The sequence below is a fragment of the Coenobita brevimanus genome, chromosome 55 (genome assembly GCF_032717465.1).
Source record: "Coenobita brevimanus isolate Jiangsu-jjx chromosome 55, ASM3271746v2, whole genome shotgun sequence".
NCBI classification, from domain to species: domain Eukaryota; kingdom Metazoa; phylum Arthropoda; class Malacostraca; order Decapoda; family Coenobitidae; genus Coenobita; species Coenobita brevimanus.
This window is the reverse complement of record NC_137008.1, coordinates 11,927,658-11,943,491: the sequence shown is the minus strand read 5'-3', so window position 1 is coordinate 11,943,491 and position 15,834 is coordinate 11,927,658. Positions and strand designations below refer to the sequence as shown.

At 41.2% G+C, this 15,834-nt stretch overlaps 1 pseudogene; it reads left to right on the top strand.

The window, feature by feature from the left end:
- Window positions 1–1,827: 1,827 nt before the first annotated feature.
- Window positions 1,828–1,945, top strand: LOC145401509 (5S ribosomal RNA; annotated as a pseudogene).
- Window positions 1,946–15,834: the final 13,889 nt, after the last annotated feature.

The window sequence follows — 15,834 nt, the reverse complement described above, 5'->3', positions numbered from 1 at the left end:
GCCTGATAGAATACCCAGTAAGGTAAGGGGTACTGCTACCTGTATCGAGTATTTTAAACCCCACTTGAGTTATTTCTCTATGAATTTTTAATGTTTCTCTCCCAAAGTGGAGGTTTGAGCCAAATTTTTTTTCTCCAAAATTGGTGGGGATTGGGGGGGAAGCAGTTGTGGAAAATCGGTCGGGATGGGGCGGATTAAATTTTGAAAATGCCCAGTTCCGTCCCATGATGAGGACATGGAGCGCAAAAAGGTTAAAGAAACTGATAGCTTTGTCGGTGTTTAACCCCTTAGTTCCCAGAGTTTGCTTTGCTAGGAATTTTGCTCGAGCAGTGCTAGGCGCACTGCCCTCCACCTGTCGGCTCATAGTCATGAAGCTCATAGGTCTCTACCTGGGGGTCCTTTCTTTATTAGATTCTGATAACCCCCAGTTCCGTTCCATGTTGAGGACATGGGGCACAGTTCATCCATTGTAAGCTCCTGGTTGTATGGGAGGTCTATGTCTTCTGTGGCAAAGTCAAATATTTCTAGCTCAGCCGTGTGTTTATGATGTTAAAAAGGCTGGTCTTAATTGGGTGAGCTTCTTATATGAGATAACTCCTGGCAAGGATATTAGCTACTTCCACGGAATCGTCATAGATATTATTATTCACCTGCAGAGTGGTCACAAGTATGTTAGGGTGTTTATTATTTAATAATTTAATACTGGACCAGACTTTGCATAATTGAGTAAAACAATTCACCATGGAAACAAACAACCTCCTGGAGTCACGTTTATCCATTCCATTATTATACTCCTTGCCCCAGTCCATGCCTGTTTGTATGCAATAATGTTTTCCTCAATAGGCAGACCATCAAAAATCCTGTATCTCCCATGGTGTTTCCTTAGAGTTTGTTGGCAAACCGGCATCCGTCAATGAGCTCTATGTGTCGCAAGAACTGTACAGCAGAGGTTTTGGGAATAGCAGCCTCAGCCCCGTGTAATATGGAGGTAAAATTTTTGACATTTATATCTATGGTCTCCCCAGATATATCTAAATCGGCGATCCTTGAGAAGGATCCATAAGATGCTTTTTTACAGTTTAATTCTGGAGGTGAAAGGTCTGAAATAATGTCACGTGTACAAGAAAGCCAGGTGGGCAAACAATCAGTTCCCAAAGAGTCGTCATGAGGGTCCCATGAGAAATCTTGATGTTTACCTGGGGAGACCGGAGGTAAGTCAATAGCCGAAAAGTTACCAGTACGATCATCTACACGCTCGTTCAGATAAGAGAAGTTGGACTGTAATATTAGGCCAGCTACTAGTTCCCCACGACCATCGATCCTCAAGCCACAGTACTGATAGTGGTGGGGGTTTAAGTTTTCCAACACTAACTTATTTCCAGGAAGATGGTCAAAAAGTGAATTCAAAGCTCTCAGTATCTATGGGGACATGTGGAGGTTAGGAGAGAGAGCAAATGGACAGATATGTGTCATTACATTTTACACTGCACGCAACAGCTTCAGAGACGAATTTGGAACCACTTCTGTCTGTGGCTGTGATTTGTGTGTGTATATGGGAAGTCCATGACTATCCTTTCTTCTTTTCAAGTGGTAGTGTTTGAACTGTGGAGGATCAAGGTGATCCACCAAATGTATCTCCTGTAAACAAATAACGTCTGACCTGTATATAGAAAGCAAGATTGTTATGTTGTGTAATTTACTCCCAAAGTAGTCGATTACAATCGAATACGATTACAGATTACGATTACCCCACTTCTGCTAAATATGTCAGATTGATATATATATATATATATATATATATATATATATATATATATATATATATATATATATGGCATACCACATTGAGCACACCGCTTTCTGTCCGATCAGCGAAGTTAAGCAACGTTGGGTCTGGTTAGTACTTGGATGGGTGACCGCCTGGGAACATCAGATGCTGTTGGCATAACGTTCTCCCTACGTGTCAAGTGGGGTTGGTGGAGGATTAGTGCCCCTCCCTGTAAAACAATTAACTCTAAGCCTTTGGCACCCCGTTTGGGATACATGGCGTCTGGCAATAAATGAATGAGTCCTAGAATTCCACTGTAACACAGTGAATGCGGTAGTTCAAGAGTTACGAGGGTGGCCAGTGTGTTTAGTTTTTTTTTTTTTTTTTTTTTTAATGCTGCCTGCCAACAGACGAGCGATTACCAGGGGACCTATCGCTGTGCTTGGAGATGGAAACCTCCACATTATCATCAGTTACAAGGCTCCCAGACTCCCCCGAGGAAGAGCTAACCCTTCTCTTCCTCGCTGAAGCAGGAGAAGGATATGTTTTCTACTAATGGTGGTCTGATTAATTTTGCTAGACTTGTCTGACTTTGGCTCAAGCCGTATTCACTGAGAGGCAGCAGTAGGCTGAGAATATGAAGTAGTGTTAGGGATGTCAGTTAGAGAGTTGGAATTTGCATGAGGCTGAGAGTAAGAGGCAGAATGAGTGGCATGAGGAACAGGAGCAGGGACAGTCTGTGTTTTAACAAAGTATGTCACAGGACGGGATATCACCGCCGAAGCATAGGAGGTATTCGGCAAGGGATTTGCATGCAATGTCTTCACCTTCTTCCTAGCTTCGTAGTAGAAGATGCCCTAAGTTACCTTCACTGTGCAGATCTCTTTCTCCTCCTTCCACTTGAGACAATCCCTCGAGAAAATGGAAACAGTATACCGTCTCAGAGGTGCAGTGTTCAGCATTATGATCTTGAGCTGAACACCCAACCAAACACTGAGTGGGAAGCCCGACAATTCTTATCATTATATCCCTTTTTTGTCATTTGAAACAGTGAAGGGCATTAGGAATGTAAGGTCTTACCTGAACAATTTCGTAACCAATTTTGACCCAGTGATGAGGTAGTGATACTTTGCCAAATGTCAAAACAATCGTTACAGTCTTCGTCCTCTTGCTTTCTGAGAACCAAATAGTTAATCTTGCATCTGTAACATCCTGATGAACAAGTTGACGTATAATCTAGTCTTCTTCTATAACCATGAGGTCCCTACAGGTACCCTTGCAGGAATTCATGGCATGCAGGATCCACTGTTCGACATCATAGCAGTGAAACTTGTGCAGTTTAAGCAGATCCTTAACCTGAGAGGATTTGACAGTCTTTACTAGATCCTCATTAGCAATTTTTTTTTTTTTTCTTACTTGTTCTTCCTCTCCACCACAGCCATCATCACCATCTGGATAATGAAAGGAATGAGACTGGCCAAGGAAGTAGAACTGAAAGCACTGAGGGTAACAAACATTACAGTAATGTAAGACAGTGATCGAGGCTCGGGCTGTTCAGTCTGGGGCGGTAAGTCTGTGACACATTCAAGGGTCCGTCAGAACCACCTTCCCCCTCAAGGAGGGGGAGGCGGTAGTGGCGTCCTCCAAAGTAATCACTTCCCCCTGATGGGGGAAATGGGAAGAGAGAGAAAAACAAGCAAGAGACAACAGATCCGAGGTAAAACACCGAAGTCTGTGATTGCCCTCTCAACTACTCTTAGGAAGCTGCGTCTGTGTCTATTCACATCCCAGAGCTATCAGTGGGGGGAACACTCCAGACGCCAGCAAGCAAAGGCAATCTCAGTATAAAGGTACAGACACCTGATGTACCAGGCTATCAGGGAGGGGAGGAAAATGAGAAACTAGGTAATCCTAATGTCACCTGAATGGTGAGAGAGAGAGAGAAAAAAAAAGCTAATGCTTGTGGGGTAGCCCTAAAAGCTGGAGGACAGAGCACACAAAAACACGTTTGCACCCTCCATGACCACGCATCAGAGTCTGATATACAGGGACTGAGAGCAGACATAGTATACTATGCTGACTGAGAACCTGAGTGACTGCAAACGCTGGTATATTGACTCCACTCATGATGTGCTAATTGCAAACACTGATATGCTTAAAAAAACAAACACTGATACAACAGACAATGAAACTAGAAGCACTAACATACTGACAGCACTATAAGCCTTCCGTCTTCATATTACGCTACTTCAGATGCTTAATTAATAATAGAGTTAGTCTCTTCACAATTTATTCTGTTTTCATTATAATGCAAGTCCGGAAGGCACGGTGGAGGTCACTGAACTTTACCTCTCAGATCTTAAGCCCAGTATGGTTGCTGCCGTAATGACACTTTAACCACCTTCCATCTCATCGGACGGAAAAGCCAAACAGGTTTTTGTAGCCCAGGAAACTATTCGGTTCGTTGGACAGCAATCGTAGTAGGATATATTAACCACACAATGATGCTCAGTTGAAGGTAGATTGGTCATTAGTGCCTTGAATTTCTGAACAAAGTAGTAAGCCCTTGACCAGGCAGACAGCTACCCCATTAACTCGTAGAGTAACAAGGATTGTATGAAAGATAATAAAAAAAATCCAAGCTTCCAGGCTAGGAAAAAAAAAAACATCAAACTAACCACAACAAACAAATACATTTGAAACTGAGAGCGTGCTGGGAGTGTGTGTTCAAGATGGGGTAATCACTCCCGACTTTACCAGATTGCAAGCTGTGTATACTGGTCCACACTTTGTGGTAATTGACAACGAGAGCTAGTTTTTCGGTGGAGAGAGAGAGAGAGAGAGAGAGAGAGAGAGAGAGCGAATTCAAAATGGGATATAAAAAGAGCAGTGGTGGTAGCTGTAAGATAAACGATTGCACATTGTTTGGAAAGGAAGCAAAAGAAATATTAATGAGGATCATAGCCTATTGGCATCGGTGTAGATGACATTGTGACTCCTGCTCGTCTGCGAATGGTTTTGTCTGTAGCACCTCGATATCCTTGTATATCTTGGTGACATCTAGTGTTTTTTTTTTTTCTTATGCGTGGAAGAAGGAACCAAAGGTCGTGGGGCCTGCTATTATTGTTACTTCCAAGAGAGAAACAAAATACAAGAGAGAGCCAAATTCAAGATCCATTCATTTCGAGATGGCTGGACAAACTGCAGTTGGAATACTGGAGATCATAGGAAGCAGGAAATACAGAGGGAGACAGTTCCAGAGTTGACCTGTTGCATAAATGAAGGACTGGGAGTAATGGTTAACTCTTGCATTGGAGAGTTGGACAGAAAAGAGATGAGAGTTTGCTGCTAGACGGGTGCTACGTGCCCGTTGCAGAAGTGGAGGAATGCATGCAGACAGTTCAGAGGAGCAGTGACCATTGAAGTAGCGATAGAAAAAAGACAAAGATGCAACAGTGCGGCGAAGAGACAGAGGTTGAAGGGTGTCAGTAAGAGGAGGAGAGTTAATCAGACAAAAAGCCTTTGACTCCACCCTATTGAGAAGAGCTGTATGTGGGGAGCCTCCCCACACATGAGAATTGTACTCCACACAGCGGCAGATAAAACCCCTGTAGAGAGTCAACAATTGTGCAGGGGTAAAGAAGGAATGGAGTCGGCTTAGCACACCTAATCTCTTGGAAGCAGATTTTACAAGAGATGTAATATGATCATTCCAGGATAAGTCCCGAGTAAATGAAACCCCAAGCATGTTCAAGGATGATGCAGGATTAAGCTGAATGTTAGTAAACGTTCGAGCGTATACCTGTGGAAGATTTTGTCAAGTTGATAGGTGTAAAAACTGAGTCTTTGATGCATTAAAAACAAGAAGATTATTTTTACCCCAGTCAGAGATATGAGCAGTCAGGCATTAGGTGTGCCATAGCCTCATCCCATGTTTGTTGAGGTAAATGCTGAGATGGACGTTGCTGGACCCGAATGGAAAGGTGAAGGGTGGAGTCATCAGCGTATGAGTGGATAGGGTTAGATGTACAGCTTAGGTCATTGATGAATACAAGGAAGAGAGCTGACGATAGGACAGAGCCCTGAGGAACACCACTGTTGATAGATCGAGGAGTAGAACGATGGCCGTCTACAACAGCGGCTATAGAACGACCAGAAAGGAAGCTAGAGATGAAGGCACAGATAGAAGGATAGAAACCGTAAGAGGGCAGTTTGGAAAAAAAGATTATTGTCAGACTCAATCGATCGAAAGCCTTAGAGATGTCAAGTGCAATGGCAAAGCTTTCGCCAAAGTCCCGAAAGCAGGATGACCAGGAGTCTGAAAGGTAGGTGAGAAGATCGCCTGTGGAGCGTCCCTGACGGAACCCATACTGACGACCAGAAAAAAGGTTGTGATAGGAAAAATGCTTTAAAATTTTTCTATTAAGATTTGACTCGAAAACTTTTCAGATACAGGATGTTAAAGCAATTGGACGATAGTTAGAGGGTTGGGAATAGTCACCCTTCTTTGGGACTGGCTGAATGAGAATAAACTTCCAGCAAGAAGGAAAGGTACAAGTTGACAGACAAAGGCGAAAGAGTTTGCCTAGGCAGTGTGTAAGCACAGAAGCACAGTTCTTGAGAACAACAGGAGGGACCCCATCAGGCCCATATGCCTTATTAGTAATGGGGCCTGTGATGGCAGAAAATACATCAGCTGAAGAAATTTTAATGTCAGCCATGAGGAAGTCAGAGGGGGGAAGTGATGGAGGAACAGCACCGGAATCGTCTAAGGTGGAATTGGAGGAGAAAGTCTGAGCGAAGAGGTCTGCTTTATCAGTAGAAGAAATAGCTACAGAGCCATCAGAGTAGAAAAGAGGAGGGAAGGAGGATGAGGTAAAGTTGTTAGAAAGGTTTTTGGCAAGGTGCCAGAAGGAGTGGGAAGAATTCGAGTTGAGGAGTTGAGAGCATTTAGTACAGATGAAATTATTTTTAGCAGAGTGAAGAACAGCCTTAGCACGATCTGGGCAGAAACGTATGGAAGATGTGATTCAGGGGTAAGTTGGCTCCGGTACCTTTTATAGGCCCTCTCCTTGTTGCAGACAGCATTAGAACAAGCGTTATTAAACCAAGGCTTTCTTGCATTAGTCAAAGGAAATGAGAAAGGAATGTGTGCCTCCATGCCCGAGAGAATAACCTCACTCAGATGCCTCCCGGCCATGGAAGCAATAATCATTCCATGGAAAATCAAAGTAGTACAGCCTGAGGGCCTCCCACTCCGCAGCCCCAAAGTGCCACTGCCTATATTTCTTTGGAGGGTCCACAGGCTGTACCGGAGCGATAGGACAGGATAAGGTGATAAGATTGTGATCGGAGGAGCCCAACGGAGAGAAAAGATTAACTGTGTAAGCAGAAGGATTAGTTGTAAGGAAGAGGTCAAGTATGTTGGAGCTCTCTCCAAGGCGATCAGGGATATGGTTAGTGTGCTGTACCAGCTACTCTAGGTCATTAAGAATAGAAAAGGTGTAGGCTTGTTCACCAGGTGAATCAGTGAAAGGAGAGTGTAGCAGTAATATATGACTATGACATGACATGTTAAGGTGTAATATTGAAAACACCATTAAGTTTAGGAGCTATGGTTCCTAGAACGTTTTTGTTAAGAGGAGCCTGTGGAGTCACATGGAGAGACAGGCTGACGAATGAGGATATAAAGGAGCGTTGTGGTGTGGATGTGGATGTGATAGGAAGCGTTATGAGGAAGACACTGAGGTGGTTTGGCCATGTGGAGAGGATGGAGGGTGAAAGGCTGACGAAGAGAGTGTATGTGAGTGAGGTGGAGGGGGGAAGAGGGAGGGGGAGGCCGAGGATGAGATGGAGGGATTGGGTGGAGAGGTATATGAGAGAAGGGGGTGTGAGTTGGGAGCAGGGCTGTGAAATGGCGGGGGACAGGGCGACGTGGAGGCTATTTGTTTGTGGCCACCCCAAACGGGATTGAGGCGTCTGGCAATAGATAGATAAATAGATAGACAACTTACGACCGGGGTACGGCGCCATAGAAAATTTTAATGAATACCAAACTCTGGTGAGAGATACTGCGCCACAGGAGTGCGTAATCTGAGGTGCCAGATCTTGCTCAGGCACCTGAATTTACGACCATGTTAGTGAATCCAGGAACACAGCAAAAATGGAAATAAATGACTTTAAATTATTCCTTAGTAATGTAACAGAAATTATTTTATAAATGGTAATGACTAATTTTAATTTATTATTAAAGCGCTTTTCTTTTTAATATTACACTGCTAGGAAAATATTGCATTTTATCATGTTAGATATGAACTCCGTAAATTATTCCTGACTCCCTGAGAGATAGTTCTGAAATTTCAATTAGTTCCGTAATTAACGAACTGCTTCCTACACTTTTGAAATATACCGGTACCTTTTCATTGCCTTATTGTTTACTGTAACAACAATTCATAACAGGCTTCACCTTGTAAAGATATAAGGAAGAGTATGTACATTATCGACGACCGAAAACTTCTGGATGCTCTGCCGCCACTTCTTATTGTACTGTACCTGAAGAACGGCCAAACGGAAACGGTCGCCTACCTGTGGTCCGCAGTTCTGCTTGGCCAGACAGACCGGTGTTAAACAACAACAATAACGACGGAAAGAACAACTAATTTGCCCGTCATGTTGGGTCGGTAGGTCTTTATTTTGTACCTTCAGCAACAGATACACTATAACAGTGTTTCAAGATTCATTACCTCCATCAGCTATAGACGGACTTTTAAATTTAATTCTTGCTCACTACAAACGATTGTATTCATCTTATGGGGTATACAGTATATCATCATCATCATCATCAGCCATAACTAGTACACTGCTGAACAAAGGCCTCCCCCAACCTTTTCCACGAATTCCTTGACTAAGCCAATCTTTGCTACGTTTTCCTGCAAATTTCTCTATCTCATCTCTCCATCTCCTGTCTGGCCTTTTTCTGCTACGCCTACATTCTATTGGTGTCCAGTCAGTCAGCCTCTTACTCCGTCGGTTATCATGGTACTGTATATATATATACATATATATATATATATATATAATATCTAGAGCTGTTAAATATCATCGTCAGTGATTCTTCGAACACAATATATATTACCCAAGGGAATTGTTAAGCAAACACATACACTTAAGGAAGTCCATGTGAAACGGTCAACTGGCATGTATTCATTATGGACAGTTGGTGTTAGCGCCGAAGTGCTGGTGTGAGAAACTGTGTGGCGCCATAGAGGACTGATGGGCTTCAGGTAACGGACTATATTGTTTATGCGGACACGCGCACACACACACACACACACACACACACACCAATCATCCGTCATATGGAACCTATGCATGGCAACCAGTCCTACACCATGCATCGATTTCCTCGTCCAACTATCCTCTTGCATAAACCCTTAATACGAACACCCCCCCCCCCACCAGGCGTCAGTTTGAAGGTCTTTGCCTTCCTCTGATTATTAAAAGGAATGTGGAAGTCGCAGATATTTCCCTTTTGAGTGATTAAACCTGTTAAGAGTAACTGTTCGATAGCTCCAGGCAGTCGATGGACGTAATCTGTTTTAACAGAACTGATATTATTAACTTTTTGACCTTGCATGTTTCATTGATTAACTCCATCAATTGGGTGATATAGATATTATTCAATTCCGGCTGCTTCCAAACGGTTATATTCTTGTTAGGTACGTCTCTTATTTTGGGCGGGTTAAAGAAGGCTGCATGTATCCTCTCCTGAATGGACGTCTGTCTTAGGCTTCAAACTATCTCAAGGTAGTAGGATTATAATGAGAATACCTTATCGGATGTAGGACGGAACATATTCGATATGATACCATTTTTATTTAACAAAAAGTAAATCTCTCGCACTGACGGAGTTTGTGTAGTATGCGAGTATTTCTATAATCCCTTCACTTCCAGAGTCTCACACAACCTGAATAAAATCGTCTGTCAGCAGAATTGCAGGAGTCATCGTATTTCAAGGATAAACTATTCAAAACAGAGACCGGTACATTTTAAGCGCAGTAATTTTCAAAATTTTGAATTGATGCAACGCGAACAAAAGCTTATTAATCATTTTACATGCCAGGCATTATGGTTAATATTTATTCGTTGTCACCCCTTATTTTCATAAAAACAGGCTACACGCAGTGCAAGAGGAAAATATAATTCACCTAGGTTTCTCACCCATTCGTCGTACAAAAGTTTTTTCTTAATCAATTTGTGTGTGTGTGTGTGTGTGTGTGTGTGTGTGTGTGTGTACTCGGTAGTGTCCCATTCTCTCAAAATTAGAAGTGACATTATATCTAATGCCTAGTTTGCTCTCATACCTTTCACCATTATGATATATCTTAAAATCTAAAATTATCAATAAAATATCTTAACACACCTATAATTGTCGTATATATATATATATATATATATATATATATATATATATATATATATATATATATATATATATATATATATATATTGTTACATAGCCTATGATTTCATCATCCTTTGTGTAATTTTAACGCACAGTTGCTGCATGTTTGATCACGAGCGTGTTCTGCCTCAGTCCCCCCTTCTACCGTTATAGTAGAGTAAGTCGTTCTCTCTGTTATTCAGAGCGGGATTTTCATCTCTCTGTCCCCATGGCTTCATTTGCGCGTCCTTCTTACAAGTTGTATCAAGCTCTGGTGGCCCCTATATAATGAGCTCAGTCTCTGCATCATTGCCACTTAGATCTGCTCCTCATTTTGTTCACATCTCTGTCCTCCCCTGTACAGTTATTATTATTGTGAGTGCTCAAGAAATCTCCAAACATCTAGCAGCTGTGTGTAATTTGAGTATAACTGTTGTTACATTTTTTCTTGTACTGTGTAGCATAAGGTTAATTCTTAGGCCTAGTGGGGTTTTTGATTGATGTTGGGTTTTATGTCAGTCATTCTTAGATAATAGTTTGTATCTGTAATAATTTATCTGGCATTCACTGAGTATTATCTGGTATCTCATTTTATCAGGGCTGACTTAGATAAATTTACTCTTGCTAATTTCGTGTTAATAGAGGCTATTGCAGTTAACCATATATTTAACCTGTTTATTTGCCATTACATTATCCTTATGAGTCTTGAATGTTTTGTTGTTAGTTTAAGCATTAAACTTTAACTTGTAATTTTACCTAACTCTTTTGTTTTGAACCTGGAACTTTACGGGACAGTAGTGACTCTTAGTATTCTCACTTAATGTGTACATTATCTTTCTCTGTTCCGTAAGATAAATTTGGCGACCTCTCATCAGGATATTCAGGATATTATTGTAGTGCCACACATTTGATATTCATGTATGTATTTAGTAGTACTGTAATTTTAAGTTAGATAGGGTGTAACCTGAATATTAGTTTATAAGTTCCTACTCTAAGTAGTAATTTATATATTAATAATTACTGTAGGGTTAACTTTATTTTTATATGTATGTATCTCTGTATCTATGCAGTGGGTGATGTAATTGTGGACGTTGAGCTATGGGAGTTCCCCGTCTCGTAGAGTAACGAATAACAGACAGATGCGCCAACTTTTCTTGTTGCCGGGCGCCGAGTTTAAACCTTAAAAAGAGTAATGATGAATATACAATTCTTTCCGTAACCTAGTTGTGAAATGTTTGCTAATGAAGCTGCTAGAACACAAGTATGTAAGATTAGCAGTCCAAAAGGCCTAAATAATGTCATTTGTGAGGATTTAAAGTTCCATTTATCTTGGCCGTCACTAGATGGCATGAGCTGCTTTCAGATTCAAATTGAAATAGTAATAGAATCAGTATCTAAATTAAGTAAGGAATAAATCCCAAATTTTCCCCAATTCAATCAAAAGTCTTGTCGTCATGGGTACACTGCTAAATAAATTGTAAAGAGAATTGAAACCCACCATATTTCAAAAACACCTCCTCATTTGACTTGAGCAGTGGCGTCGCTAGCGTGCCCGACAGGCCCTATTTGCTGCCCAGACATCGGGTGTAACAGACGTTCGTTTGGGTGAGTCGTCCACATTTCTTCTTCCTCCCCCTCTTTTTCTTTGTTTAATCCTTACTTATTATGAACTATGAGAAGTAATATTGTTGAGAGTTTAACGTAGTGACTTGCTGCCCAGACCTCGTTTGTAACAGACGTTCGTTTAGTCCCCAGACACCGGCGGCGACGACCGTGTGAGCACGCCATTATTCCCAAGTATTGCCCATAGACTTTTACACTTACACTTGCACCACTCACGAGTTATTATTACAAACCGAAGGTAGTTGATGTGTTATTAATGATTCTATCAAGTGAACTTTTTTTGTAGATAAGGAATAGAAGTATAAAAGTGATATGTTCTGTAACGGAAAGGAAAATTCAAATTCAACTGTTCTCTTTCTTTAAAATTAGTTTATTAGAAAAAAATTATAATCAGGAGCGTGGAAGGGAACTTACTGATTGTGAGCAATAATGTGATATTTAAGTTGTACATCGAGGCTAAACAAGCCCGAGTGATTGGGGTGTTCCTAGTGATTGTATTTTTTTTTTCTGAATTATTTTCTCGAGGCAAGACAGGCCCGAGAGATTATGTATTTCTAGTGATTATACAACATTGTTGATGGTGAACTGTAAAAAAATACTGACGATGTGGGAATCGAGAAAATTACATGAGGAGAATACCTTATATGGGTGAAAGATGAACACAAATAATCATTCTTATTGACTCGAGGCTATGCCAGCCCGAACAGACAATTCATACCCGTAAAAGTGTCCCTGTCTTGAGGCCATTGTTGAGCCCAAGAGTAACGGCCAAAAAGAAAGTAAAGTACAACGACTCCATATCTCGCGTGTATCAAATTGTTTCGTTTGGTAATAATGTTAGAGGAATGATCACCCAAAAGCCTTAGTATCCTTTACAATCTTCTCTCATACTAAAAAGGGTCATGTAATTAAAAATGTTTTTTGTGGAAATTAATTATTAAAGTATATAGCATTTTTTTTTCTTTATTAGTATACCTAATCAAGGAAATTATGTCCTCAAGCCAAATTCACTCCCCTTCCAATTCAAGATTCCTTCGCTGAGGGAACGACAACCACCTGAGGTACCGACTAAATCTAAACTCGGCCTAAAACTACAAACGCTACCACAATTCATTCTTTTCATAAATATTTATCATCCACTATACTAAGTCGAGTATCACTTGTATATCCATGGGTGAGTTGATCAGTACCCACAAGTAAAATACCCCTATCATCATTACACTGGTGTCAGCCAGTGGCATAAAAATTCTTAGCATCACACTGGTGAATACCGGTGGGATGACATTCTTGGCATTACACTGGTGTCAACTGGTGGGATAAAGTTTCAGGTCTTACATTATCATAGGGATATTGCTTGATATTTTGTGACTGTTACTTATTCATGATGTCTACTATTACTACGCTTGATGAAGCCAAAGATTTTTTGTCAAATGTGCAGTGTTGGATGTAGAAAACAGAACAAAGAATGAACTTAAGCTTGTTGCTCAACAATTGGGAATTGCTGTTCGCTCTCATCATTCTAAAGATCAAATTGTTGACATGATTAATGAAAGCTTGTTTAATGTAACTCCTCCAAATGAGCAAACGCAGATTGAATTAACTAAGTTACAGCTAGCCCTGCAGGAGTCTCGTGCTAAGGAGGCGGAGGCACGTATTCAGGAGGCACAGATACACGCACAAGTTGAACTTGCCAGGATTCAGGCAGACCATGAGTATCGCATGAAACAAGGTGGAACTGGATCATCTAGCTCTGATGATTTTGATGTGGCTAAAAATGTTAAACTTGTCCCTCCTTTTAATGAATCTGATTTAACAAAGTATTTTCAGTTGTTTGAGAGGGTAGCTACAGGTTTTAATTGGCCTAAAAAGTATTGGCCAGTACTCCTTCAAACTGTTCTCACCGGTAAAGCTCAAGTAACTTATGCATCTTTGCCTCAGGATCAATCTGATAATTATGATGTAGTTAAGAGCTTGATTCTTAAGGCCTATGAGCTTGTTCCTGAAGCCTATAGAGTAAAATTTAGGACAACCTACAAGCAAGATAAGCAATCCCATGTTGAGTATGCAAAAATCAAAGATCTGTTAGAGCAGTGGTTAAATTCTAAGAATGTGGATTCTGATTGTGGTAAATTTAAGCAGATGATTTTGCTGGAGGACTTCAAGAGGTGTATTTATAAAGATGTAAGCCTATATCTTGATGAGAGAAGAATAGATAATTTGTCTGATGCTGCAGTTTTAGCTGATGAGTATGTTCTCACTCACAAGAGATATTCTAGAAAGGGAAAGCTGAGAGTAAGTACGTTGCCTCTACTCAGAGTACAGGTAACAGGAAAGAGAATAAGGATGATGTTTCTCAGGAAGTAAATACCAGCTTCACCTCTAGATTTCAGAAAAGTAAATGTACTTATTGTAGTAAGCTTGGTCATACTACGGAGAGATGTTTCAGGAGACAGCGTGATGTGAACAAAAAGGAGTCTTTAAATATTCAGTCAATTGGTCTAGTGTCCACTCTTGAGAGTTCCCAGAATTCTTTAACTCAGTTAACTGAACCTGCTTTGAGGGGTAACTTAAATTCTCATGATGGAGCTCCTCTTTTGAGCAGTAACGTGGGTGACACCCTCAAGAGTTCATGTGCTAATTTCCTGTCTGATGGTTTTGTCAGTCCTTGGACAGTAATGACAGGAAATCAGTTCAAATATATCGTGATACAGGTGCTTGCCAATCTCTTATGCTGACCAGTGTTCTAGGCTCTAATGTTAATTCCTCTGATGAAACTGTAATCTTACAAGGTGTAGGGAATAATTACTTCTCTGTCCCTCTGTGCAGAGTGAATTTAGAGTCTGGTTTTGTTAATGGTTCTGTTATGGTTGGGTTGGTTGAGACACTTCTAATGTCAGGTGTAACTTTCTTACTTGGAAATGATATTGGTGGAAGTCAAGTGTCTCCAGCTCCTCAGTTGTCTAGTGAGCCAGTGGCTGCGTCCCAGGATTGTGATGTCCCTGATGTGTTCCCTGCATGTGCTGTCACTAGGGCTAAGTCTAAAGTTACTAGTGATTTAGAGGATGATGATGATGATGTTATCCTAGCTGACACTTTTCTTGCTAATTTGGACCACTCACCAGATGAGGCAGTACCCCGTAGTGTTGATAATTTGTCTCGTCAAGAGTTGGTTGAGTTGCAGGTTGCTGACCCTGAGTTGAAAGGTCTAGCTAACTCTGCTTGCAGTGAGGAAGAGTCAGCCGGTGCTTCTACTTGTTATTATGTAAAGTCAGGAGTACTTATGAGGAAGTGGAGACCCCCAACAGCATCAGCCGACTGTGAATGGGAGGTTGTACATCAAGTTGTCATCCCTCGTGTTTGTAGGCAGGATATCATTCGAGTGGCTCATGATTCCAGTTTGGCAGGACACCTTGGAGTGAGGAAGACTGTGGCACGCATTTTGAAACACTTCTACTGGCCAGGTATCTTCAGGGATGTTTCCTGGTATTGTAAGTCTTGTCACACCTGTCAAGTTGTGGGGAAGTGTAATCAGACTGAAAAGGTTGCATCTCTAGTTCCCATTCCTCCTTTTGAGGCACCTTTCACCCGTGTGTTGGTGGATATTGTGGGCCCTCTTCCTAAGACTTCTTCAGGATTTTCTTATGTGTTGACCATGATTGATATGGCTACTCGTTATCCTGAAGCCATTCCACTTAGAAATATCTCAGCAAAGAACGTGGTTAAGGAAATGCTAGGGTTCTTCACAAAGTTTGGTCTTCCCAAGGAGGTACAGTCAGACCGGGGAAGTAATTTCATGTCAAATGTTTTCAAGCAGTCTCTGAAAGAGTTGGGCATCACCCAGATCACGTCTTCAGCTTACCATCCCCAGACCAAAGGAGCGTTGGAGAGATATCAAACACTCAAATCGATGCTCAAGAAATACTGTTTGGAACATCAGAAAGACTGGGATAAAGGTCTTCCATTCGTTGTGTTTGCCGCAAGAGAATCTCCAAATGAATCA